This window comes from Oryctolagus cuniculus, chromosome 5 (assembly GCF_051225735.1).
Source record: "Oryctolagus cuniculus isolate XC-2025 breed Fujian yellow rabbit chromosome 5, ASM5122573v1, whole genome shotgun sequence".
NCBI lineage: Eukaryota > Metazoa > Chordata > Mammalia > Lagomorpha > Leporidae > Oryctolagus > Oryctolagus cuniculus.
The window spans coordinates 101,090,629-101,117,346 of NC_142871.1; positions in this window are offsets into that span (position 1 = coordinate 101,090,629).

The following is a 26,718-nucleotide window of genomic DNA, read 5'->3' on the forward strand; positions in this document are numbered from 1 at the left end:
TCTTTAAGAAAGATAAATGTGTGGGGCCAGCGCTGTGGCATAGTGGGTAAAGTCACTGTCTGCAGTGCAGGCGTCCCATATGAGTGCTGCTTTGAGTCCTGGCTGCTTCACTTCTATCTGGCTCCCTGCTAATGTGCCTGGGAAAGCAGCGGAGGAAGCCCCTGCATCCATGTGGGAGACCCAGAAGAAGCTCCTTGCTCCTGGTTTTGGACCAGTCCAGCTCCAGCTTTTGTGGCCATTTGGGAAGTGAACCAGCAGATGGAAGACATCTTTCTCTCTCTTTTTCTCTCTCTCTTTAAAAGAAATAAATAGTTAAAAGAAAAAAAGAAGAAAGATATATTGAAAAAGAAAGAACAAGCCTTGACTGAAGAAGTGACTGAGACCTAAAATGACCCTGGGGGTCCTCATCTTCTGTAGACGAAACACGGGAAAGCTTCTCATCACTCCCTGGAAAAAGAATCTGAGCCTAAACAAGCAAAGTTTCCCATCATCCAGGGACCATCTCTTCTGCTCAGCAGGTTTTTTCAGTTCCTATGAATCAAGATTCACCTTGTGTCTCCCGTTCTTCCCATTTCTTAGTGGGTGGGTTCACTGGAGTTACAGTGCTCTTGTCTTACTACTGTCTATCAGGTGTATAATACAGCAGATAACTTGTTTTTATCATCCATAGGTCTCTGGATCTTAAGGAACTACACTGGACCTGCATGATGCTGTGAATTGATGATACTTGTGTGTTTTCCACTCCAAGGAAATGTACATTCTGTGTGGGAAGAAAAGAGAATTGAATGTTTGTTAACCAGACAAATGACTGGTACTACACATGAGTGTTGTTCTGGTTCTCCTTGTGTTTATCCACTACTGATGGTGACATGACTTTCTCTGACCAATAAAATAAGAACAGACACAGAAACAGCTAATATGTATGTAATTCACTGTACTCTCTCTTTCCCCTTCCTTTTTATAGTCACCTGCAAGTTCAAGATGGCAGCTCCATCATCTGATTGGGTCACTGAGGGACTGCAATATGCAGAAATGATGAATGTGTATCACGAGCAATAAATAATCTTCAACTGTTTCAAGTCACTGAGAGCTTTGGAGGTTTCCACCCTAGCCAATGCTGACTGATGTGAGTAGACAGACAGTAAATTAGCAGCTGTAGTAAGTGCTAAGGTGGAAACAGTAAACTTTAGATTCCTTAATACACAGAGCCCCCATTGTTGCTTTTTAGGGCCAGCAGTGTTCATTGTGAAGCTGATGTTATTTGTTAATTTCTATTGCTTGATTTCCCTGTGCCCAGTGAAACACTTCCCTGTCCTATGCTTCCTAGAAATTTAGTGGTTGACAACAGTGTGAATGGAACCAAATTATAATGGCTATTAAGTGTTTGTTTCCCCCTTTCACCGGAATTGAGTGAGATCCTCACTGTGGCAAAACATTTCTTGCCTCAAGTCCACCAGAGTGAATAGACAGGTTCAGTTCCTGCTCTCCTGGAACCTACATTCCAGCAGGAGGATGCAGGCAGTGAGGTAAGTGACTCAGCCACCTCTGAAGAGGTGAAGCTGAAAGGAAAACCTGAAAAATGAATTAGCCATGTGAGGACAAAGGAAAAGACAACCAAGGAAGGAGAACAGAGTGCCCAATGGCACATTCAAGGGACAGTTCCCAAGACCACAGCTACAACTGCAGTACAGTGGCTGAAGGACAAGGAAATATATGCCTTTCTGGTGGACAGGCAGCTCCAGATCCTGTTATGCTGTATAAGTCAGGCTAAGGAGTTTGGGATTTATTCTAAACACAGTGGAAAGCCACTAGTGGATTTTTAGTACAGGAGCAATGTAATGTTACTGCACGGTAAAAAAAAAAAAAATTCACCCCAACTTACATGTGGAAGATGAATTCAAAGGGGGCACCTGTGAAAGCAGCTGGACCACTAGAAGGCATTCTAGCAGCCCAGGGGAGAGTTTGGGGTGATAGAAGAGGGCAGATTTGACATACCTTAATGGTAAATTGGTTGAAAGGATGAAGGGATCAAGACTAATTCTAAGATTTCGGCTTCAGCGACTGAATGGAGGTTGGTACCATTTAACTAAGCTGGACAAGATGTCAATGAAAGTGCTTTAATATGGCCGGCGCCGCGGCTCACTAGGCTAATCCTCCGCCTTGCGGCGCTGGCACACCGGGTTCTAGTCCCGGTCGGGGCGCCAGATTCTGTCTCGGTTGCCCCTCTTCCAGGCCAGCTCTCTGCTATGGCCGGGGAGTGCAGTGGAGGATGGCCCAAGTGCTTGGGCCCTGTACCCCATGGGAGACCAGGATAAGTACCTGGCTCCTGCCATCGGATCAGCACAGCGCGCCGGCCGCAGCGGCCATTGGAGGGTGAACCAACGGCAAAGGAAGACCTTTCTCTCTGTCTCTCTCTCTCACTGTCCACTCTGCCTGTCAAGAAAATTTAAAAAAAAAATAAAAGAAAAAGAAAGCGCTTTAATAATATTTACATTTATTTTGTGGCCTCCAATGCCTTAACTCAGGTCATGAGAACTCAGGGAATTGCAGAATTAGTAGGGGGAAATATTTTTTAAATGCTGTAGGTAGAGTACCTTCTTCTTCAAAGGGAAGGAAGGAAGGAAGGAAGGAAGGAAGGAAGGAAGGAAAAGAGGATCCCTCATAGCATGAGGTGGCCTGACCTTGAAGCCTTAGTTTTTCCCTTCTAGATTCATCCCCCTCCCCCCTTTGTCAAAATCTTGCCTTTGGCACAAACAGTGAGAAGCAAAGGGAAATCTTGATTTCTCTTAGTCCTCTATCAAAATATGGTCACATGACCCTTTATATCTTTGGAGTATCTCTTTGACATTTAAACATTGGTGAGGTATAGTTTTCAAACTTGATTTTCCAGTTTAACAAGACATAACTTTTTTTCAACTTGTTGTCTACCAGTGTCTCTTTCAAATTCCTAGTCTGTCCTGGAGGTAGGGTTAGTGGCATGGTGGGAGGTCATTAGTATTTTAACACATCCACTACCCAAGCACCCAGGACAAGACCTCCACTCTCTTCTACTTTGTATGTCGTATGAGCCTCCAGTTTCCTAGATGATTAACGCTGCGGATGACGTTTTCTATTCAGAGGACTGTGGTATCTGCCTCTCAAAGGTCAGAAGAATCCTACACAAGCTATATACCTGCACTTGCAGGGTTAGCCAGGGGCTGGGGGCAGTGTCCTCACTTCCATTTGCCCCTTGGCACCTCAAATCGGTGTCTGTATAGATAACACTAGTTTTGAAATGTTAGCCCTGCTTATTAGATGACTAAATTTAAGCTAACCTCCCTGACCCTCAGTTGTTCCAGTGAAGACTAGGGATGATATTAGTACTAGTCTCGCTGAGTTGTTATGAGGATTAAATGGGATAATATAGTAAAAACATATACCTTAGTGACTACATTGAGTAAATTCTTCATATACCTTAGCTATTTATGGTATTATTATTATCATCATCGTTCTAGCTGTTATTGAAACAAAAGCACAACATAATGTTTATTAATTTTTTGTAATATCAATCTAGAAATAGAGTGCTTTAGTATAATTTCTGTCTGTATTACCATCAACAAATTAATAAATAAATATCCGTCTTATACCCTTTTCTTGCATACTAAAAATAAAAATTAGGAGCTGGTGCTGTGACATCAGCCTACTATGTAAAGCCATCACCTGTAGCACTGTTATCCCATATGGGCCTCAATTCAAGTCCCAGCTGCTCCACTTCCAATCTGGCTCCCTGCTAATGTCCTGGGAAGAGCACTGGAATATGGCCCAAGTGTTTGCGGAACTGTCACCCACATGGGAGACCCAGAAAAAGCTCCTGGCTCCTGGCTTTGGCCTGGCCCAGTCCCAGCCATTGCAGCCATGTGGGGAGTGAACCAGCAGATGGAAGATCTCTCTCTCTCTCTCTCTCTCTCTGCCTCTGCCTCTCCTCTGTAATTCCAACTTTAAAATAAAGAAATCTTTAAAATATTAAATAAATAAAAATTAAATACATGATTCCAAAAGAAATATATCTTATAAATATTTTGAATTTTTTTATTTTTATATTGTTTTATTTGAAAGGTAGAGAGACAGAGACATATCTCCCATCTGTTGGTTGACTCTCCAATTGCCCACAATAGCCTGGGATGGGCCAGGCCAAAGCTGGAAACGAGAATCTCAGTCCAGGGCTCCCACATTGCTGGCAGAGACTCATCTCCTGCCTTCAAGGTACACATTAGCAGGAAGCTGGGTTGGAAGAGGAGCAGGGACTCAAATCAGGTATCCTGATACAGGAAATGGGCATTTTTGAAGTGTTATTTTTTAAGTTACCTACTGAGCCAAACACCCATCTCAGCAATGCATCTTAAATGTTCAAGCTGCCCATTTGATAATAAACATATTATTTGCTGGTATAAAATTTTACGAATGCTCCCCTAGTACTATGCCTTCAGCTTTATCATAATGAAGAGTTACCCCTTTCATAGTGTTATATCACTGTTATATATATCAAATGAGCACTCTTCGAAATTCACCATCAAGTAGTTGTTTGCAGATTGCTCTTAATAACAGTGAAGTTTTGCTCGGAACTGTGAATCATGAACAAGTTTGAAAACAAAAATGCAGAAGATCAGCCACAAATCCTGGTGCTGGCAGAGAGAGCAGGGCTATTCAAACAGACCCCAGACATCTCCAAATTGTGATGTTCCGAGTCCTAATAAGTATTCTCAACAGCAGGGAGGATTAAAAATAGTTGGATTTTTATGATGGATAGAGAGATGGTTTACACAAGATCTTTCTATTCAGGCCAAAAATAGAAATATAAATAAAACCGAAGAAGCCATCAAAGTAAAGATCCACTTAAGAAAAATAGTTATATTTGCAATAAGGCCCATTGATGGCCCCAGTCACTTTAAAATATCCCTTCATTTTGTTCATTTTTTTCCTCTTTAAGAAGAGAAAATACAAACAAAGCAAAAAGGCAGAGGAGACAAGTTATATAATCTACACACTGGAAGCCCAACCATTTTTATTTCTTATTGCAGTTTAAATTGGAAAGGAACACTCAGTCCTAGAACATGGTAATTCATCTCCTGTTTCTTTGTCTGCAACTACAAGTAGGAGATGGTTCAGAGCCATTGCCAATCAGAAATAAAACAAAGCTGTATTAGCTTCTCATTTGTTTACTGGCAGATCACAGACTGCCTCCCTCCAGTCTCAGACATCCTGTTAGGTCTTCCAGGCTCCATCCAGGCATACCTAGAGTTCTTCAGAAAAGAAAGGACACCCAAAAAGGCTCTTCTTTTTGTTCTGTGAACATGTCATAGTTGAGTTGAGTTTTTAAAATATTCTCCACCCTTGTTTGTTCCTTAAAGCAGTACCAAGATGTAATTTGTATGGAAGCCAAAACTGGAGACATGCTGAATATGTGAATACCAAGGAAGTGGTTTCCTTAGCAATAACAGGCATGTGAAAGTCAAAACTTCCTTTCCTTCTCATGTGACCTTTTTGCAAAGCAATTCAGATAGAGGACAATGGAATTGAATTCCAAGCACCCACAGTGTTCATGAATTGCTAAGCAATGATTCACCAAGTACCCAAATTACTCTAGACTGCTTGAGCATTTTATTAGTGCAATTGCTCTGTATTTAAAATTTCCTTCCTCACTTTGTACATCAGTTTTTCTCATTCCTAGGCTGCAGATAGACAGAGTAGTTCTCCGCAGTGATTAATATAAAGACTTCAGAACATCCAAATGTTAGAAGTGGAGGCTTCCATACAATATTCATAAATATTTCCTAGTATTGGGTACACAAGATATATATAAAAAAAAGCCTGTTTGATCATTGAAGTCAATCATTTACTCAGAATAAATACTTTAATTTAATTAGAGGAGAACTCCTTCAATTATGTTTCAAAACACTAAAGTTTCATTCATTCATTTGAACTACTGATTTGTTTTCACCCAGTCATCCAAAGGAAAAAAAAGTGCTACTTTGGGCTTACAAATTGCATGTTCTGCTTAGTCTTCAAAGCTTAAATGGTGGTTACTTTTTAACTATATACTACAAAGCCACCTTAAAATGGCATACTTTCTTCCGCCTTCAATTAAATTGCAATGTTCTTGAGGAATCTGCACAAGGCTATCCAGTGAGCTCTTTATTTCTCTTTATGAATAATAGTCCCAACCATTATCTTCCTCAACGGTAAATAAGAGGTGAATCCCAATAAAATCTAAGAGTCTCCAACAAATTCACTCTCTGATCACATTCTACAGTACTTGTGAAATTTTTAACAAAGGCAATCTGAGCTGCCCAAGCAAGCAGAGTGATTTTTCATACCCTCAGACAACGACAGTGGAGATAACAAAGTTTTCGATGTTTCATTTTCCCAGCACTATTTGTGCTCTTGCACAGAGAAAGGTCTGACTTTGGGGAGGTCATTTCCCAACCTGGACGTGTATCCCACAATGTGTATGCACCACCACCCTCAGTAAAAAAAAAAAAAAAAAAAAAAAAAATTGGGTTTCATTTTCAGTACACCAGTCCTATGAGCACACTCTTCCACCCTCCCTTTCTAGCCAATGCTGGTTCTGGAAGGTGGGCACTGGCCCACTCTACTGAGTTGACTAGTCCTGATGTCACTGGAACCAGAGTCACTGAGACAGATAGCCAGGGTAAGGCAATGGAAAAATGTTACAGAGTGATAAGTAATTGCATGCCAAAGTATTTTTAGTGTTTATTTCTGGTTGACTCAGCTGGTCAGAGAAATGCAACTCCAGGATTTAGGAGTGACCTTGGCTAAGTCACTGTTGCCCCAGGCATTAGAACCTTAGATGAAATCACAGGCTTTCAAATCACGTTCCATAGAACCTGGAGTTCTGTTCTGCAAGGGCTCAGGGGTAGTGGATAAAGGAAATACCCAGCAGGTGGAAGTTTGGGCATCTGCTCTGAGACACTTTGCTTTCATCTATTTTTATCCACTGATTTAAGTTGTTTAAAGTGCCCACTGGCAAAAAGAAAAAGTTAAAGACTTAGGCTAGAGGTTTTCTAATTTCCTTTGAGCCTTGATATTCTGGAATAGCACACGTACAGATTTATAGATTAAAATTCATACAAGAACCAGTGGGCAAATACAAAACAACCACAAAAACATGAACTGCAAACGCTGTTTCATGACCAAAGACTCTTCTCCTAATCCTACCCGGAATCTTATAAATGTCTACTTTTGTCCAGAGAGTATTAAGAAAGATGTCATACATAATTCAGGGTAAAACTGCGGCAATTAGTTAACACGCTTGTAAATCACTATAGCCTCCCCTCCAACTCAGTGGGGAAACATCCCTAAGAGCAGTGATACGTTTCGGAGACTATCTCATACTCACCTGTTTTACTAACTTCTTTTTCGACCTTTGAAAATGTCATAGGCACTGTCGGGTGTTCAAAGTGAAGGTCGTGAAAGTCAGTAATACTTTGTCCACCTCATCAGGCAGTTTTAGGAAGCCTCAGAGCCGCCAAGGGGCGGGGCAATCCTCTTTCTAGCTGTGTTGTGGTCTTGTTTCTAACAGCTGAAGTCACTCTCCCCACACAGCACATCTGTTAAGAGGTGAACCGCTTGATACCCTTCCCTGTTATCCAGTGTCTTCACAAAAGGCTGGAAGTCTTTCTGGCATGGCTTTACCCCAATTAAAAAGGCTATTGTTGAACTGCTCAAATTGGGATGCTTTGATTGTTGGCACGTTCAGTAGGCTGTGATTACAGTAATTACAGACCTGTGAAGGTCAAATTGACAAAACTGAATATAAACTGGAACTGAATATGAACTGGGACAACCCACCCCACTGGTTTTTTCTGCACTCTTTGGACTTTTTCCCTCCTGTTGTTGTTCTAAGAGTTGCCAAGAGGTAAATCTGCAATAGAAAATAAAAACGAAAGTCATTGATTTCACAATTTGGCTCTGACTACTTAGGATCACTATTCAAGGAACTGAAGTGAATGCTACATTGTACTTTCTGGTCCAGGGATATTTTTAGCTCTGTTACCTTCTTCCTTGGTCTTGAGTTTGTGTACCTAGATATATTTAAAGCACATAATAAGTCTTCAATGTTTGAGACTCTTGCTTATTTTTCTCTTTGTAAGAGTTTGACACTAAACACAAAATGGAAAGATACATGTTTTTGTCTGAATATATATTGCATTTTGGACTATTTAGCAGAAAAAGCTCTCATGTAAACAGAACTCACAAAAATAAGATGAAAATAAATGAAATGGTTTTTCTATAATTGCCCAGCCAAAGATCAGAATAAAATTAACTTCTCAGGTACACTAAATACAAGTTAGTCTGTATTTGTTCTTACTGATGTTTCAAATGATAGTCTAATAATAAAGCAAAAAATAGAATCTATTATTGTGCATACCATGCAGAGAAATGGGAAAGGTAATAAATAAATCATATAAATCCTTATATACAACAGATGCTGCTGTTTGTATAGTGCTTTAAAAAGTTTGGGGTCAGGACAAAAGCTATGTGTGAATGAAACCAAAATAGCAGGTGGATGTAAATTAATCAATTCACAAAAAGCCAGATGTTTCTTCAACTGAGAGCCAACCATCTGAATTTTGGCTTTCTGAAATTTTATGCCTCATCCAGATGTTTGCTTTCAGGTAGACACAGTCATAATTTCACATGTGTGATTTTATGATAATTTACCATATTGTTCAAAATTTCAAGTATTCCCTAACTTATGATATGAATAAAGACAGGACAGTACAATATATTATTCATGATTTAGTAGAAATGACATGGTTAAAAGATAATTTTAAGGCTAAACAGATGACTCATACAAATGCAAAATGAACCCACATCATAGATTTTGTTTAACTTGTCAGTAATGATAAATAAAGTATTATAACCTGTCCAATGCACAACTCAGGAGTAAGCAGGAACTATGCTTGCTCATCAAGAAGAGATGTTTGAGTAGCTGGACCTTACTAGCAGGAGCAGAATGGAGGGGGAAACTTACAATTAGGCCACCTGAAGTCCTTCTATTTTTGCCAGCTGTCAAGACTACACATGATACTGAGCCTTAATCACAGGCCTTACAACAAACTTCTTGAAAATAGCAACTAAATTTGTCTGTTGAATAGAAAATGGGTGCCACTCCTACTACACATTAGGTACTGTTTGAGGCTCCAGGCTTGCAGCAAAGGATTTTTTTTTTAAATATTTGTCTTATAGTCTAGGGGAAGTCAACAAACAAAAGAGAAAATAGTAGGACAGATAAGGTCAATGATGAAATTTTTATCAAGGAATGAAGAAAGAAATGTAGAATAATGGGAGGAGGGCCTGGTTTTGAAATTGTAAATATAGTACTAAGGAAGCCTCACTCAGAAGATGACATTCGAGATTGGATCTGAAGTGAGCCATGAGGATATCTTGGAGATGGAATGACCAGCAAGTGACATAGCCCTGCAGCAGCAGAATAGTCTCATGTTCTGGGAAAACAAGAAGTCTAGGATGGGAATCACTCTGAGTCTGCCATGGGGGAGGCAGCGACAAAAGTAATCGAGCCATCACCAGCTGCCTCCAAGATGCCCATTAGCACGAAGCCGCATGGCAAGCAGAGTAGCCAGGACTTGAACCCAGGCACTCCAATAAGGGATGCAGATACCCAAGCAGCGCCTTAACCCACTGCTCAGTAACAGCCACCCCTGAGCTTTAATATACTAAATACATTTCAACTAGTTTTTCTCCCTCATATGTTTTATTCACGTAACAGAACTATCATTCAAGCATTTGCAAAATGGCTCTGAGATAGACTCAGGTGTCATTGAACACCTGAAGTTGATTACTGTTTTAAGCAGTTATTGTCTCCTTACCCTATATTGTTTTTGAAAATATTGCATTACAATGAGAAAGTCCTAATAATATGGTAAGAAGAGAAAGTTGTCTGACACAAGTGGGCAAGGACACACATGCCTCCTTTATCACACACTTCATTCCACACACATATATGAATATTCAACCCCTCACACCCATAAATTTCTATGCCGTAGAAACACCACTCATTATCAGGACTCAACCATATAACTTACTCAAAGACGAACTTTCTTCCTTAGCTCCTCTCTTCATCCCTCCCAGAACTGACAGTGCATTCACAGTATCCTACAGACACTTTTGTAATGACACTATGACACTACATACTTTTAACTTTTGACAGCAAGTAATTTAAGGGAGTGGCCCACTTTATTCATCTTCTTATTCTGAATACCTAAGACAGTGCCTGGCACATGCAGGATAATGGAAATATTGTTGATGGTTCAGTCTTGTGATACTCACTGGATAGAACATTAATGTACCATGTGAGAAGGAATCCCCACAAACTCTAGGATTTGAGAAATATCCTTTTTCCTTCTTGGAGACAACATTGTTATATAACAGAGCCACCACTAGTGGCAGCATAGTTTGATGTATAAAGAAATAGAATTAGGAGCCAGGGCTGTGGCACAGCAGGTAAAGCCGCGACCTGCAGTGCTGGCATCTCATTTGGGTGTCAGTTTGAGTCCTGGCTGCTCCACTTCCGATCCAGATCTCTTCCATGGCTTGAGAAAGCAGTAGAAAATGACCTAAGTCCTTGGGCCCCTGCACATGTGTGGGAGACCCAGAAGTGGACTCCAGGCTCCTGGTTTTGTGTTGGCCCAGCTCCAGCCATTGTAGCTATTGGGAGTGAACCAGCAGATGAAAGACCCTTCTCTCTGTCTCTCCTCTCTCTGTCTATAACTCTGCCTTTCAAATAAATAAATAAATCTTTTTAAAAAAGAAATAGAATAAAAGCTTTTAGGTAATGCTGTTTCAAAATGATATTATAATGAATTTATTTAATAGAGACATTCCCTTCTCATCTCCAGCATCAACATTAAAAACACATTATGAGTAAGGGGTTATGCCCTTGAAACTGAGTATAAATATTTTCAACTTTCAGAGGCTCTAAATTGGTCTTTGGTACAGCAGTCTTCTACTTCATGTGGGAGAGAGAGAGAGAGAGAGAGAGAGAGAGAGAGAGATCCTTTTGCTGTGCCTTTGTAAATTCAAGCATACTTAACCAATTTATTTAATCAATGTTCATGGGGAAATACTGGTGAAACATCAAAATGCCCATAATTCTAAGTAGATTTACAGATATGGTAAATTGTTTTGTAAAAAAAAAAATGTGGGGTAGGCATTTGGAGCAGCAGTTAAGACCCTACTTGATACACCCATATCCCATTTGGTAGTACCTGGGTTTGAGTCCAGGCTCTGCTTCCATTTCCAGCTTCCTGCTAACCTGTACCCTGTGAGGTGTAGATTATTCCAAGTAGCTAGGCTCCTGTTACCCTCCTGCTGCCTCCCAGGATGCACCCTGACAAGGTGGAAAGCAGAGTAGCTGGGACTCAAACCCAGACACTCCAATATGGGATGCCACACCCCAAGCAGCTGCTTAACCCATTGCACTGCAATATCCACCCTTGGCTCTTGGCCTGACCCAGTCCTGGCCATTGCAGGCATTTTAGGAGCAAACCAGTGGATAGCAGCTCTCCCTCTCCCTCTGCCATTGTCTCTGCCTCAGATTGTAACATGACACTGCTGCGAACATTATAATATTCAATAATGCTCTTTGTTTACATTTATGGGCCCAGAAATAGGGGGTTGAGACTCTATGTCCTAGGAAGAGGAGATCTAAGGAGGATCTTATTTCCTACAAGTCTTCATGTAGTTTATCCAACATGGTAGGTTTGTGTTTGGGAAATTAGAGGGGTACTGTCAGCAGCCTGGGAAGGAGCAATGAGATTGTTGATGGGGCATGGCCTTTTGGCTATGATCCCTGGTAAAAAGTGACAAGCAGGCCAGCGCTGTGGCTCACTAGGCTAATCCTCCGCCTTGCGGCGCCGGCACACCAGGTTCTAGTCCCGGTCGGGGTGCCGGATTCTGTCCCGGTTGCCCCTCTTCCAGGCCAGCTCTCTGCTGTGGCCCAGGGAGTGCAGTGGAGGATGGCCCAAGTGCTTGGGCCCTGCACCCCATGGGAGACCAGGAAAAGCACCTGGCTCCTGGCTCCTGCCATCGGATCAGCGCGGTACGCCGGCCGCAGCGCGCCGGCCGCGGCGGCCATTGGAGGGTGAACCAACGGCAAAAGGAAGACCTTTCTCTCTGTCTCTCTCTCTCACTGTCCACTCTGCCTGTCAAAAATTAAAAAAAAAAAAAAAAGTGACAAGCAGAAGCCAGAAACACCTAGTGCAGCTTATAGGGATGTTCCAAAACTGTTAGGGAACAGCCCTGGACTTCCTGCAATCAGGCAGTTGGAGAACTCAGCTGGTTGTTATTTGACTACAGAAAGGGGAGCGACAACTAGAGAGAAATGAGAGGCCTTGGGTAACAATGGAGGGTTTTTTTCCAGAGGAGTCTAAGGCAAGACTGAAATAAGAATAGGTTATGACCTGACTCTCCTATGGAGCCAAAGGGTTCAAGTGCATCTTCTGTTACCTGTATGTCTTCACTCCTTAGACCTAAGAGGCCCTGGATGTCTTTGGGAACAGGGGGACACAAAAAGAGAAACCCAAGGGGGCAACCCAGGGAGAAACAGGAGTGGTACTTTCAGTGGGGAGAGAATTCTCCAAGGCTCGCCCCACAGCTTGTATTAGGTAAAGAGGTGATCATTAGGATGAAGAAAATGGGTAGCAAGGCCCTGGCACTGACCAACCAGGATGGCCGAACCAACCAATCAAAAAAGACAGGGCAGTGGACAGCCAGTAAGTCTGCAGGGAGTCTGCAGGAATTCGAGCCAGGCGATAGACACCAGGCATCTCAGTCATCCCTACTCCTACTGGCCTAGATGCAATTGCTCTCATCTGAGGGACTGTTCACTAGAGAGAGGCACCTGCTTGTACTGAGGAATTCCTCTGAAGGTAAATTTGCATATCGCTGGTAAGAATTCTACCCTTTGGCTCAGTCTCCTTCCCCCTTCTTTGCTAGGCTCATTTATTTGCCAGTTTCGCATCCCTCCTGCTTTTCCAGTGTGCCCCACAGCATGCACTCAGCTCTTTGGAATTCTGTGGGTGGCAGGGGTTTTCTCGTCCATTTCATGTGCTCAGCGATGTGGAAAGAGAAGTATGAACTCTGACACTTTTCTTTTCACGAACATTTTGATGAGCAGGCAAGCCATAGTCACAAATCTTAAAGCAGGTGACAGGAGAGATGTGGAAGACACCTTCCGTGTTACCAGCAGTGGCTCCTTTCTTCCATCATCCCCAAATGCTGGCATGTGCCCAGCGGCCCAATTTGGAGAGAATCCTATTTTATTCAAGCCCCAGACGGAATAAGCTATGAATGGTTCATTGGATAAATACCCATTCTCTCCCTCTTCTAAGCCCCAGGTCTGTCCCTCTTGCACCCCAGTCATCTTTGCTATTTCTCTCCTTTCATTACACTCCTTTGAAGTTGAGGATTATTTTTTCTGTCTTTGAAAATTCTTTCTGGCTAGTGGATTTCAAAAGTGCGAGTGCTTTAAACTTTTCCCTCCTCTTTTGAATTAATACTGTACTCCACATTTTTTCCTTTCCATTTTTGGGGACCAACTACTGTGTTGTTTTATATTACATTTTCATCTCAGAACTATTTGAAAATGGAACTCATGCCATGCACGTGAATATTTTGCCTCCTCTTAGCTGATTTAATCAGCATGGGTACCATTATTCATGCAATTGCATGAATAATTTATTTCACTGTTGTAAAAGTTTAATAAAAGTTTTCTTGTCTTTATCAAATTCCATGTTACTCTTTGTTCATTTTATAGCAGCAACATAATCAGAATATAAAGCAGCTCATATCAAAAAGCAATGAATGGCATGGATTGTTTTAGAATGCTTGTGCTATTTTTATTGCCATTTTACCTATAATTAAGATTTAAACATGGAGAAAATAGTAGCTCCATAGATTTAAGCATGACCAGCACTAACCAATCTGTGTCACTTGTGGGTTAAGAAAATTTGAAATCCCATTATTATAACTGAGATGTTCAGTCTTATTTGTACTATCAATAGAACACACTGTTCTTGTCTGTATACGTACGTGGTTACATGTGTGACTCTTCTGAGCCAAAAGTGTAATGTTATAAGAGTGACTAATTCCTAATATAGGATGATTAGGCTTCACAAACAAATATTATTTATTTACAGTTAATTTTTCTGATAAGGCTGCAAATTACCAATGAAATTAAGCTATACATTAAAAGTATCAGTAGCATTTACATAAAAACAAAAGCCATCAACATTTATAGCTACTCATCAATAAAGACACACTGTGGTGTTAGCATTGTGGCATAGCAAGTAAAAGCCACTGCCTGTGCCACCAGTATCCCACATGGGCACAGATTTGGGTCCCAGTTGCTCTACTTCCAATCAACTCCCTGCTAATGGACTGGGAAAAGCAGCAGAGGGTGGCCGAAGTGCTTGGGCTCCTGCCACCCACATGGGAAACCCGGATGAAGCTCCTGGCCTTAGCCTTGCCCAGTTCTGGCTGTACTATACTTTTGACAGTTCAGATCAGGTTTTGATGTCAAATGAACTAGAGTACAGCACTTTGGATTTTTCAGATTATGGATTTCCACCTAAATAGTAATAAACAGTCAAGAGCTCCTGCCATACTCTGAGTGCTGTGGTAGATGTTGTGCCTAGAAACAAATATGATAAGATTCCTTCTCTGAATTAGCATGCCATCTAGTTGATGAGACACTGAAGCACACCAATGTTTACACTTTTGCATTCGGGGAAAAAAATGAGTATGTAGGTGAGACTGGGGAATCAGGGAAAATTTCCAGAGAAGTTGCCATCTCTAAACTTATAAGATATAGTTTCCATGGTTATATATATATATATATATATATATATATATATACACACACACACACATACACACACACACACACACACACACATATACACATATAAAACATTTCCAGAAGAATTGTGTTTCTATGTTTATTTCAGGAGCAAAGCCATAAACACAGCATATAATACTAATCTCCTAAAATCCCCTATGGGTAAAACTATAAATTTTACTTTAGAAACAATTTCAGGATTTTTATTGGCTAAAGCAAGGCACATAATAAAGCCTGGTATCAGGAAGCATATCTTCACAAGTAGATGGATCAAGGTAGTGCCCAGTGAAAAGGCAGCAAATTTTGATAATGAATAGAGTCTTCCAAACTTAGCTTCTTCATTCTGTGGTCTACATCCTTGTCCAGCAGCCTGTCTCCTCTGAGTTAGTGGTGTAGTGTCTATATATTGAAGAAGTCATAAATCAATTTTTTCGACTAATGAGAAGGCTGTTCTTATTAAATGAAAAATATTTCATGTACAGAAAATGGGGATCTGTTATGACAGAGGTTGTTGAATACACTAATGAGTATAATAATCAGAATCTTAAGAAGACATTGATAAACAAAACCAGTTGGGCCCTTAGCAATGGGCAGAAAGCTTATGGTCATTAGTTTACAAAAACAAAAAATTCACAAAAGATAGCAACCAACCATTTCTGGAATCATAAGTAAATTATTTCAATATATTTAAAGAAAAAATCAAATACTCTACACATAGCTATCTCAAATGTTTTCTTTAAGAAATGAAATGAATGCTTGCATTGAACTGATGCACTGTGATGATCTGGAAAAATTAAAGAGGCTTGGAAACTTATATTCCTATTTGATAACATAGAAACATGTTTCCAATTTTGTGTCCCCTGGATAAGGAGCATAAAATAAAATGCAAGGATGTGAATGAAAGGTGATTAAGTATTCATAAGATCAACACAAAATAACATGAGGTAAATGACATATTGTCCATGGACTACGTAGTGATCCTTGAAAGAAAATAAAACTAAATATATTGTGCTCTCTCTTTCTTCCCTCACCCCAATACAAAATGTTATTTTGGTCTTTTTGTTATCATAGAATTATAGGAAATTATAGAAATTTCAGAAAAGAGGTAAAAAATTATTAATGGCATAAACATATGTGTGGATATAACATACTATATGTAGTACATGTAAATATGTTGTAAATTTAAGAGTTATATCTGAGACTATATAAAAAGATTTTTTTAATGTTTTCATGAAATTAAGCTTCTATCAGTTATAGCTTTTTTTTACTTTATTTCAGGATATAATACAAAAATGGATTTTAGTTGAATCAAAAGACTTCAGATTTCGAAGAGGCATTAGTCATATTCATACGTATTTGGTTACAATAATTCCCTAAGATGATAATTTGAATATTACCTAAATTAAATACATTGAAAATTCAATTTATGTGCTTGTGATTACATGACATGTCTACTAATTTTTACATTATGAATTATATAAATCTGGCCCTTATTTGTTAACAACAAAAATAACTTATTAATTAAAACAGAAAGGAAGTTTATTATAAAGATGTAGTTGGTACATGTTGGGATACATAAAATTATGAGATCATTGACTCCACCTCAACAAAGAGAACAAATCAGAAATGTTATAAAATTATGGCTTTGGGCCAGCGCCCCGGCTCACTAGGCTAATCCTCTGCCTTGCGGCGCCGGCACACTGGTTCTAGTCCCAGTCGGGGCGACGGATTCTGTCCCGGTTGCCCCTCTTCCAGAGCAGCTCTCTGCTGTGGCCAGGGAGTGCAGTGGAGGATGGCCCAAGTGCTTGGGCCCTGCACCCCATGGGAGACCAGGAGAAGCACCTGGCTCCTGCCTTTGGATCAGCGTGGTGTGCCGGCCGCAGCGGCCATTGGAGGGTGAACCAATGGCAAAGGAAGATCTTTCTCTCTGTCTCTCTCTCTCTCTCACTGTCCACTCTGCCTGTCAATAAAATAAAATAAAGGCTTTGTTTTGTTTTTATTTTTCCATTAGAATGCTAAAAATAAAATCTAATTAAATTAGACTTCCCTCCTGAACTCAGGGAAGCAGGGTATGAAACAGAGAAAGGAAGTGGAAATCTATGGGCTTATAAGGAAGAGGAATAAATCCACTGCCAACAGAGGTGAAGAGAAAGTAGACAAAACTTTAGGAAGCTTTTAATAGCTGCATTCAGCTGGCATGAAGGATGAGCATCCCACGTGATGTGGGACAAGTCTGGCAGAAAGATAGTTTAGGTTCATGAGCTGGAAGCCATATCTCCCCCATTCCATGTTACCATATCAACCCACCTGTCAATCAGAGGACCCCTTACCCAGATGTACCTCCCCTTACCTGGGACCTCGGGGCAGTACTATATAAACACTCCCCTTTTCTAAGCTCATAAGAAGCCTAGAAAGGCGAGGGCCCACTCTACCCTCATGGACTCAAGGAAGCAGGGTATAAAAGTCCCTCTCTACCCTTCCTGGCCCACTCTCCCTGAATAAAGCCCTCATGTGCCTATGTATTCTTCTCACTTTGTAAATAAACCTCATCATACTGCACATTGTGTTTGTGCCAGTACTTAGAATTCACGAAGTAAGAGGCAAGAGTTTGGTACAGAAATTTAGGTCCAACCTAGCCTACAACATAAGGAGCTCCTGTGGGAATGTGCTTCCACACCCAATCTCCAGTTTTACCCACAGGGCCTTCACTGGATACCTGGGATGGATCACTGAAGGATGTGAGCACAACAGGAGGACAGAGATTCCCACTCCTCAGGCACTACTTACTGCACAGCAGTGATGTTCTAAAGCTATGAGACAGGAAAACAAAGTCAGGCGAGATTCCTCCTAAGTGAGTCAAGTATATGGCAACAAACGCTGGGGGTACAACAGAAGAGCTGAGGAACATCATCCCCAAGACACCAGGGCTTTTATCTGCACACAGGACAGTGACACACGAAACGCTAAAGGCAGGTGCACAACAAATAATCAGACTTCGTGAGGCTCAGAAAATCTGCAGCAGTTCTGAAGAGCCAGGAGACCACCACGGGAACATGGAAGTCTGAGCGGCTATAAACTAGTCCTAATCCCTCTTAGGAAGTATTTGGAACCTACGATAAACTAACAGATATAACAAAAACCATGACACACCTCAACTGTACCTTACATAACATTAAAAAGTAAAAAAAAAATTCTAATTAAATGTTAATTTTTTAAAATAATGGAAAAGGTGGTAAACATGTGAAAACAGATGGAAAATTTCATTTCAGTCTGTACTATAAACTTACAAAACAAAGGAACATTTTAGGATCTAAAAATAGAATAGCATAAATGAAGAATTCACTTAATTTTATAGCAGCTAGAAAAAGCAAGATAAAGGAACAGCGAATTCAGAGATAAATTAATTGGAATTATCCAAACCAAAATAAAGACATAAAATAATTTTCAAATTGTTAAAAGTATCCCAAACCTGTGGAAAAGTATCAAATAGCCAAATGTACACGTAATTGGATTCCAAGAAACAGACCAGAACAAAATGGAACCAAAGGACTGTTTGAAGAGACACTGGATGAGAAACATCCAAAACTGATGAAAGATAGCAAACCATGGACTCAAGTAAAAAAAATATAGTGAAACTCAAGAAGGTTAATATAAAGCAAAGTTTCTGAAAGCCGAAGTTAAAGAAGAAGAATCGTAAAAGCAGCCACCTGCTTCCACAACATACACACCCCACTACACCTGGGGGAGATGGTGACAGTAAAAATTACGTTAAACTTCTCATCAAAAATAATGGAAATCAATTGGTAATGGCAAGACATCTTTTAAATGCTGAAGGAAAAAAGAATATCGTCCATTTAGAATTCAAAAACCAATGAAGTTTCCTTCCAAAATTAAGATAAAATAAAGGTATTTTGAGACATATAAAACTTGAGTTTGGTTCTAGCAGAGATGCATTTAAATGTTGAAAGAAGTTCTTTGGATGGATCAGATAATATCCAGTGAAAAATACATTATACAGCTCAGGTCATATGATCATCTGGTGTTCCCTATTCAGGAGCTCAGTGTCTGCTAAGCATCTGTAGCAAAACAAGAACTACTTACAGGAATAATATAACGATGAAGCGGTCATGCCTTTCCTTCATACTTCCTATTGTGCTGCTAGATCTTACCACGAGCTCTGTATCTCATCCCAACCCACCATAAAAAATTCGAGTATCACTGGATCCACTATAAGAGGTGCCCTTGTAAAATGAATTCTCTCCTTCAGGGCTGGGACCTGATAGTGGTAACCACAAAGCAACTAGAAGAGAAGAAAGTCGCTGAGAGGGAGAGAAAAAGAACACTTCTCCAGTAAAATCGTTTCTAATCAAAACAAGCCTGAGATACAAAGTTCCAAAGTGTGCAAGTAAGTAAGTTTTAAGACCGACTCCAGATGAAATGAATGCTGTAGAACAATCCAACAGATTTTTTAGAAGTATATTTAAAATGAAGGCTTATTTGTTTAAAGTAGGAAAGTGTAAAATTCTGTGTGTGTAAAGTACAGGTAATAAATATTTCGGCTTTGCTGGTAACACAGTGTCTTTTGCAACTACTCAATTGTGCTATTATAGCAAGAAAGCAATCATTGACAATACATAAAACACCATGACCATTCTTCAATAAAACCTTATTTATGTAAACTGGTGGTGAGCCAGATATGGACCATGGGCCATATTTTGCAGACCCTGATGTCAAGAAATATGGAAGGGCCAGCACTGTGGCATAGCCGGGAAAGCTGCCGCTACAGTGTCGGCATCCCATATGGACACTGGTTCAAGTCCCAGCTGTCCCACTTCCAATTCAGCTCTCTGCTATGGCCTGGGAAAGCAGTAGAAGATGGCCCGAGTCCTTGGGCCCTTGCACCTGCATGTGAGACCCAGAAGAAGCTCCTGGCTCCTGGCTTCAGATAGGCCCAGTTCTGGCTGTTACAGCCATTTGGGGGAATGAACCAGCAAATGGAAGACCTCTCTCTCTGCCTCTGCCTCTCTATAACTTAAATAAATAAATAAATCTTTTTTTAAAAAAAGATTTGTACCGTGTTATTAAAAAAAGAAAAATAGATTTATGAAACAAAATCAGATAGAAATGTAATAAGAACTGGAGATACAAAAAAGAAAAAATATGAGAAATCTTGAACTAAAAAAATTGGTCATTGATGTAAAAACAGTCCAGTAAAAAACAAATAAATAAATTCATTTTTCTTTTAAAAAGCAAAAACCAAAAAGGATGGGGCCGATGTTGTGGTACAGTGGGTTAAGCCACCATTTGTGATGTCAGTATCCCTATTGAGTGCTGGTTCAAGTCTTGGCTACTCTGCTTCTGATTCAGCTTACTGCTAATACACCTGAGAGGGCAGCAGAAGATAGCTAAGTCTTCTAGGCTCCTGCCACTCAGGAAGGAAACCAGGATGGAGTTCTTGGCTCCTAGCTTCGACCTGGCCCAGGTGTGTGTATGTGTGTCCCCCTGTTATTCTGTTTCTCAAATAAATAAACCTTAAAAAAAAAAGCAAAGACAGTTAAAACCCATTTAACTTCTGTAAAATTTGATTAGATAAAAGTAATGCATGCATTTAAACTTAGGAAAACAAATATCATTAATTATGTTTAAAATATATTTAGAAGTAACCATTAAAAGAAAAATGTATTTTATAGGTTCCAACATAATATAGTGACATGAAAGTATAGAATAAATACAACCATTCACAAACATCTTTTTCTATATACGTTCATGATAGCATTGTACTCCTTTGCCCGACTGAATGCAGATGTGACCAAGTAACTTCTCACGCCAGTGGGAGTAGAAGGGCCTATGGCACTTCCAAATGGAAGCTTTAACAGCCAGTGGATTTTGGTTATATCCTCTTTGCTTTACTTTGCTTATGAAAGCATGTGTATAGCCTTCATGAGTTCGGATTTCTGAGTGACTAAATAAGGCAACCCACAAGAATCATGTAAAATGGGTGAGGAATAACTTTGAAATCAGGCTATGGAAAAATATGGGCTTTGTTATTCCAATTTCCTAAGATTTTCCTGAAATGAAAGGTAAAGAAAAAGGCTGGAAAACAGAAAACAATAAATGCTCAGACTAAATATATCAAAAATCACAATGAAGGTAAGTAGATTAGACCCATCCATTACCAGAGTTGCAATATTAGATTAAAAATGACACATGTTTCTTACAAGTGCCACACATAGTTCTAGTTCCACAAGATGCAGACACGGTGACAGGCTTGGATGTGTATGACATCTATTGGAGGGAATGCTTATGAATGAAAAGGAGAAACAGGAGGAAGTGTTCCACCTGTGCAGCTCTGGCCCCCAGAAGGGCAGGGAGAAGGAGGACTGAATAGGAAGATTCCAAGTGCAGTTCCAAAAAAAGCTTTGACATTCGAATCAGGAGTCCTTGAGTCAAAAGCACCTGGGTGGGGAGTCCCACGGTGCCAGAAATGGGCCTGTGTTCGTTCTCCCAATGTGTTCACTGCCTGGAGTAGCATGTGGGCAGTGAGGTCTCAGCGTGAGCACAGAGGTTCAGCCAGGGGAACAGCAGCTGGGGCCTCTGCTCAATCAAGCTTCCCGAAGCAGATCTGAGCCGTGCATTTTCATGGCTGCCACAAGCAGACATTTCTAAAGGAATGAGAAAGTTCTGTAAGAAAAACCCGCTCAAAGGAAGGCAGAGTAAGAATGCTGACATCAAGCTTTCTTAAGGCCTTTAAGCTATTTTTAGTAACAGTTACAAGCTTTTAAAGGAATAAAGAAAGAAAAATAAGTAACTAAAGAAGCTGTACTGGCTTTGCACTGGGTCATTGTAGCTAAGCCACAGTTTCCAGAATTCCCTTCTGTATGTTTTGAGATTAAAATTGGTCTCAATAGAATTTGTATCAAATTTGGGGAGCAGATGTGAGGCAACAGTCACTTTTGTGCTCTGTGTCTCAGCTGTTGCAGGGCTGGAGGCAGCAGCTGTGCCCAGAACTGCTCTGACTCTGGCTGGATCTCTTCCCCCTGCTTCTCTGACTCGGTGCAGCTCTGTGGCAAGGGGCACCAGCTTCATCTGCAGGTAACCTGCATTACCAAATGTGGAGGCCGGAACAGTGAGACAGACACACATCCATGGGGCCTGGGTTCCCATCTTGACCTCCTGGATTATACTTGCTGTCCCCACTGTGTGTCCATTTTCCTTCCTCACTGTTTGTCCTGCCGCCTTCAGGCCCAGCACAGAAAAGCAGCAAAAATAGACAGTTGTAACAGAGTTCCACAATTGCATATGGCCCAACCCCTATAATAAATACCTTCCTCAACAGTATTCACAGTGGTTCTTCTTCTCTGATCACAACCTGGTAGAAAATTATCAAAGACAGACAATCATGAGGAGGAACAAAGAGAAACTCACCAAATCACAATCATGAGTGAACATACTTTTCTTAGAAGCGAAGGGGACAAATAGACAAAAATTACTAATATGTAAAAGACATAATTAGTAAATATAGAAAATATATAATATCAACAACATTATATACTTACATATGTATGTATATATCTCCCAGAAAACAGATAAATTTGTAGTACATAAAGAACAATATTGTTCACAAAATATGTTTCAGTTAAGCTGGAAAGAAATTATATTACACAAAACATGTTCTCTGATAACAACTATAAATTATAAACCAAAATATAGCAAAAATATGGATGTGATACAAACTAAAATAATCCTGCACTCCAAGAGAAAATGGCAAGGGAAATTACAAAATTGTAAAAAGAATTTTCTACGTACCATATACAAAAGTGCATGGTAAAGATAAAGTATATTTATGCATAAATGTGTAGGCTTAAGTGGAATAATTGAAACAAAGCAAAATTAAAATATTTTTCAATATTTGGTGTACTCAATTCAAAAACTAAGTAGGAACATTAGCATAAACCTATAAAAAGTAAAAGAAAGGAAATAAGAGCCAAAAATCATAGATAAAGATAAGAGACAATAGGATGAATTGAGGAATCCAGCTGGGCTCTCCAGAAATATAATTAAACAAACAAAGAGGTGATATTATAAACAGTATTAGACATTAAAAGCAGAATAACTAAAGATATTACAAAGGTCTTCTGTCTGCTGCTTCACTCCCCAAATGGCCGCAACGGCCCAAGCTGCGCCAATCTGAAGCCAGGAGCCAGGAGCTTCTTCTGGGTCTCCTATGTGGGTGCAGGGGCCCAAGAACTTGGACCACCTATTACTGCTTTCCCAGGCCATAGCAGAGAGCTTGATGAGAAGAGAAGCAGCAGGGACTAGAACTGGTGCCCATATGGGATGCCGGTACCACAAGAATAACCTACTGCACCACAGCGCCGGCCCTGAATTCTTGTCATTTTCATGATAGGTCTGGATTGATTTCCTGCTACCTGGGCATTTGCAGAGTGAACCAGTGAATGGGAGCACTTTCTGCCTGTCTTTCTCTGTGTCTTTTTCTCCGTATTACATGTAAGTAAATAAATAAAATTTTTAAGTCATGATGTACTAGGAAAACTTGTGGCAAACAAATTTTACAACTTTTATGAAATGGATAATACTTAGAAAATATAAATCAGTAAGGGAAACTCAAGATTAAATGGAGAACCACGATAAGGCAATAAACTTTTAAAAATTATATTGTTGATAGTCAGTTATTAGATCCTACGAAAGAGCTGAGACCTAGAGTACTTTAGTAGTAACTTCAAACCTAGCACAAAAGTATTTTTCTGTCTTGTTTTTTAAAATATTTATTTACTTTGCTTTTTTTTTAAAGATTTGTTAATTTATTTGAAAGTCAGAGCCACAGCATCAGAGAGGGAGCGACAGAGAGAGGAGGGAGAGATCTCCCATCTGCTGGTTCACTTCCCGAACAGCCACAATGACCAAGGGCTGTGTCAGACAGAAGCCAGGAGCAGGAGTTTCATCCTGTTCTCCTAGGTGAGTGCAGGGGCCCAAGCACTTGGACCATCCTGTGCTGCTTTTGCAGGTGCATTAGTAGGGAGCTGGATCAGAAATGGAGCAGCTGGGACTTGAACCAGTGCCCAAATGGGATGCAGGCACTGCAAAAGGTTGCTTAAAACACTGCTCCACAGTGCCAGTTCCAAAGGTATTGTTTTATATGAACTGGTGCAGAAAGCCATAACAACAAGAAATCAGCTATCAATATCAGGCAGAGGACTGAACAATAAGCAATCAATATCAGGCAATACAAGAAAGGATTGGCCATTCCCATACATAGAGATGCAAAAACAAACACTGAATACAATACAAGGAAATGTAATTAATCCATTAAAAATAAATATATTATGAACAAGAAGGTTTTACCTCAAGTGTCAAGATGTTTCAACATCATAAAATCTAATAGTTATACAACCAGAATAACAAGTAGAGAAATAATAGTCATCTAAGTGGATGTTGAAAATATGCAAGAATATGAAAATTACATTTGTAATAAAATTTTAGTAACCTCTGAAGAGAAGACTATTTCTTTAGCCCGACAAATCTCTATTAATAGCTAAAGCAATTGGGGCCAGTGCTGTGGCGAAGCAAGTAAAGGCACCGCCTCTGATGCCAGCATCCCATAAGGACGCCAGTTTGAGTCCTAATGCTTTACTTCTCATTCAGCTCCCTGCTAATGCACCTGGGAAAGCTGTGGAAGATGGCCCAAGTGCTTAGGCCTCTGTACCCCCCTGAGAGACTCTAAAGAAGCTCCTGCCTCCTCATTTCGGATTAGCCCAGCCCTGGCCATTGTAGCCATGTGGGGAGTGAACCAGGGGATGGAAGATCTCTCCCTCTCTCTCTCTCTCTCTCTCTCTCTCCTCCCTTTGCTCCCCCCCTCCATCTTTCTCACTTCTCTCTCTGTAACTCTGCCTTTTGAAACAAATAAATAATTTTTTTTAAAAAGCCCAAAGCAAACATTGCTCTTAATTATCAATGTTTAGAAGCATTAATATAAATCAGAAACAAGATAAAGGTGACTACTATCAACATTTTATTCAACATTGTATTAGAAGTCTTAGCCATTGTAATAAAATAAGGAAATGAAAGATATAAGTAGTAGATGAAAGATATGGCTAACTTTATTTACAGATGGTATGCATGCATGGAAAAATCCATTGAAAATGTAACTTATTTTAAATATTGAGAAGTCAAGAAAATTTGCAAATAGCCATTTAATATACTATGAAAATATAAAAGAAAACAAGATTTCATTCAAAAGAATTTCAAAACCTGTCGATGGTGGAATTCTAGCAAAATATGGATGAAGACACTCAAGAATATCACGCAACCATTTCCACAAAATTCATCTAAATTCAATGTTATTACAGTTAAATTCTTATACTTTTTAAGGAATTTGACATAGTTATCCAAAAATTTATTTGGAAAATGAAAAGACCAGAAATAGCCAGGACAAGCCTGAAGATGAGCATTAAAAGGGGAATTATGCTATCAAATAGCACCTTCTGTATTTATAATGATTGACAAACTGACAAAGGGTACAGAACACAGAGATCAGAAACAGAATCAGGTGTGCTTTAAAAATTGTGGGTAACAGGAAGTGTCGTTACAAATTAATAGGAAAATACAAGTTATCCAGTAAATGGCACAACAATGACTGGATTGCCTCATGTGAAAAAAAAAAAAGTCAAACCTCTACTACCATATAGACAAATAAAATTCAAGCTTGTTGAATATCTAAAAGTGAAAGCTAAAATGTTTTAAAGAAAATATCTTCAAAAAAAGTAAAACATTTTTATGAATTGAGATGTGGCAGAATTTGTTCTGTCAGTGAATCAAACCTCTAAAAGAGGAGAGGCTATAGCTATCTGAGACATGCACATTCCATATTAAAATGCCTGGGATCTAGTCTCACCTCCGCTTTTGATCCAGCTCCTGCTAATTCACAGGTAGAGTATGATGGCCCAAATATTTGGATCCCTGCTACCCATGTTGGAGACAGGGGTTGATTTCCAGCTCCTGGCATTTGGAGAGTGAACCAAAGGATGGGAGATCTCTCTCACTGTCTCTCTCCCTCTCTCTCTTTCCTTTCCTGCCTATCTCGCTCTACCTTATTAATTAATAGACAAATTTTCAAAACAAACCTCTAAAAGAAGAAATGTATAAACTTGACTATGTTAACATTAAAAGTTAAAACCCATTCATGTCCAAAGACATCATGAACAAATGAAAAGCAAAGTGTAGATTGAAACATGAAATTTGCAAGTGCCATGAGTTGTGCTTTTAAGTTTACATAAAATCCATTCATATTGTTTTTGACCTTTACTTAATTGACATGAACAGTCATATTTAACTGGACAGTGCATTTCCACATGCCTCATTTCCTAATTTTTTCCATATGTATTTTTTCATACATATTTCTTTAAAATATTAAAATCCTTTTGAATTTATGTCAGATATGTTGTCAGTCTTTCTCTGTTGACAACAATCTTATGAGTGTAAGCTCAGATAACTCCCATTGTTTCTAAAGAATTCAGTAAACTTAAACCTAACAAATATCATGCTCCTGGCTTAGCCCTAAGCTAACAATAAATTGTGTATCAGTGACGACCTGTGAGCTCTGTTCAAGGCCCAAATCAAGTGCAAACAAAGAGAACTCTTGCAGGAATTCCATACATATTCTGTAAATCTGGATCTTGAGTATTTCCTTAGGCCTGGGCTCACTCTGTCAGGAATGCACCTTTCAGTAACTTTTTCTCCCCTAACCCTGCTCCTTAATTATTTGGCGGAGATGGTTTTTC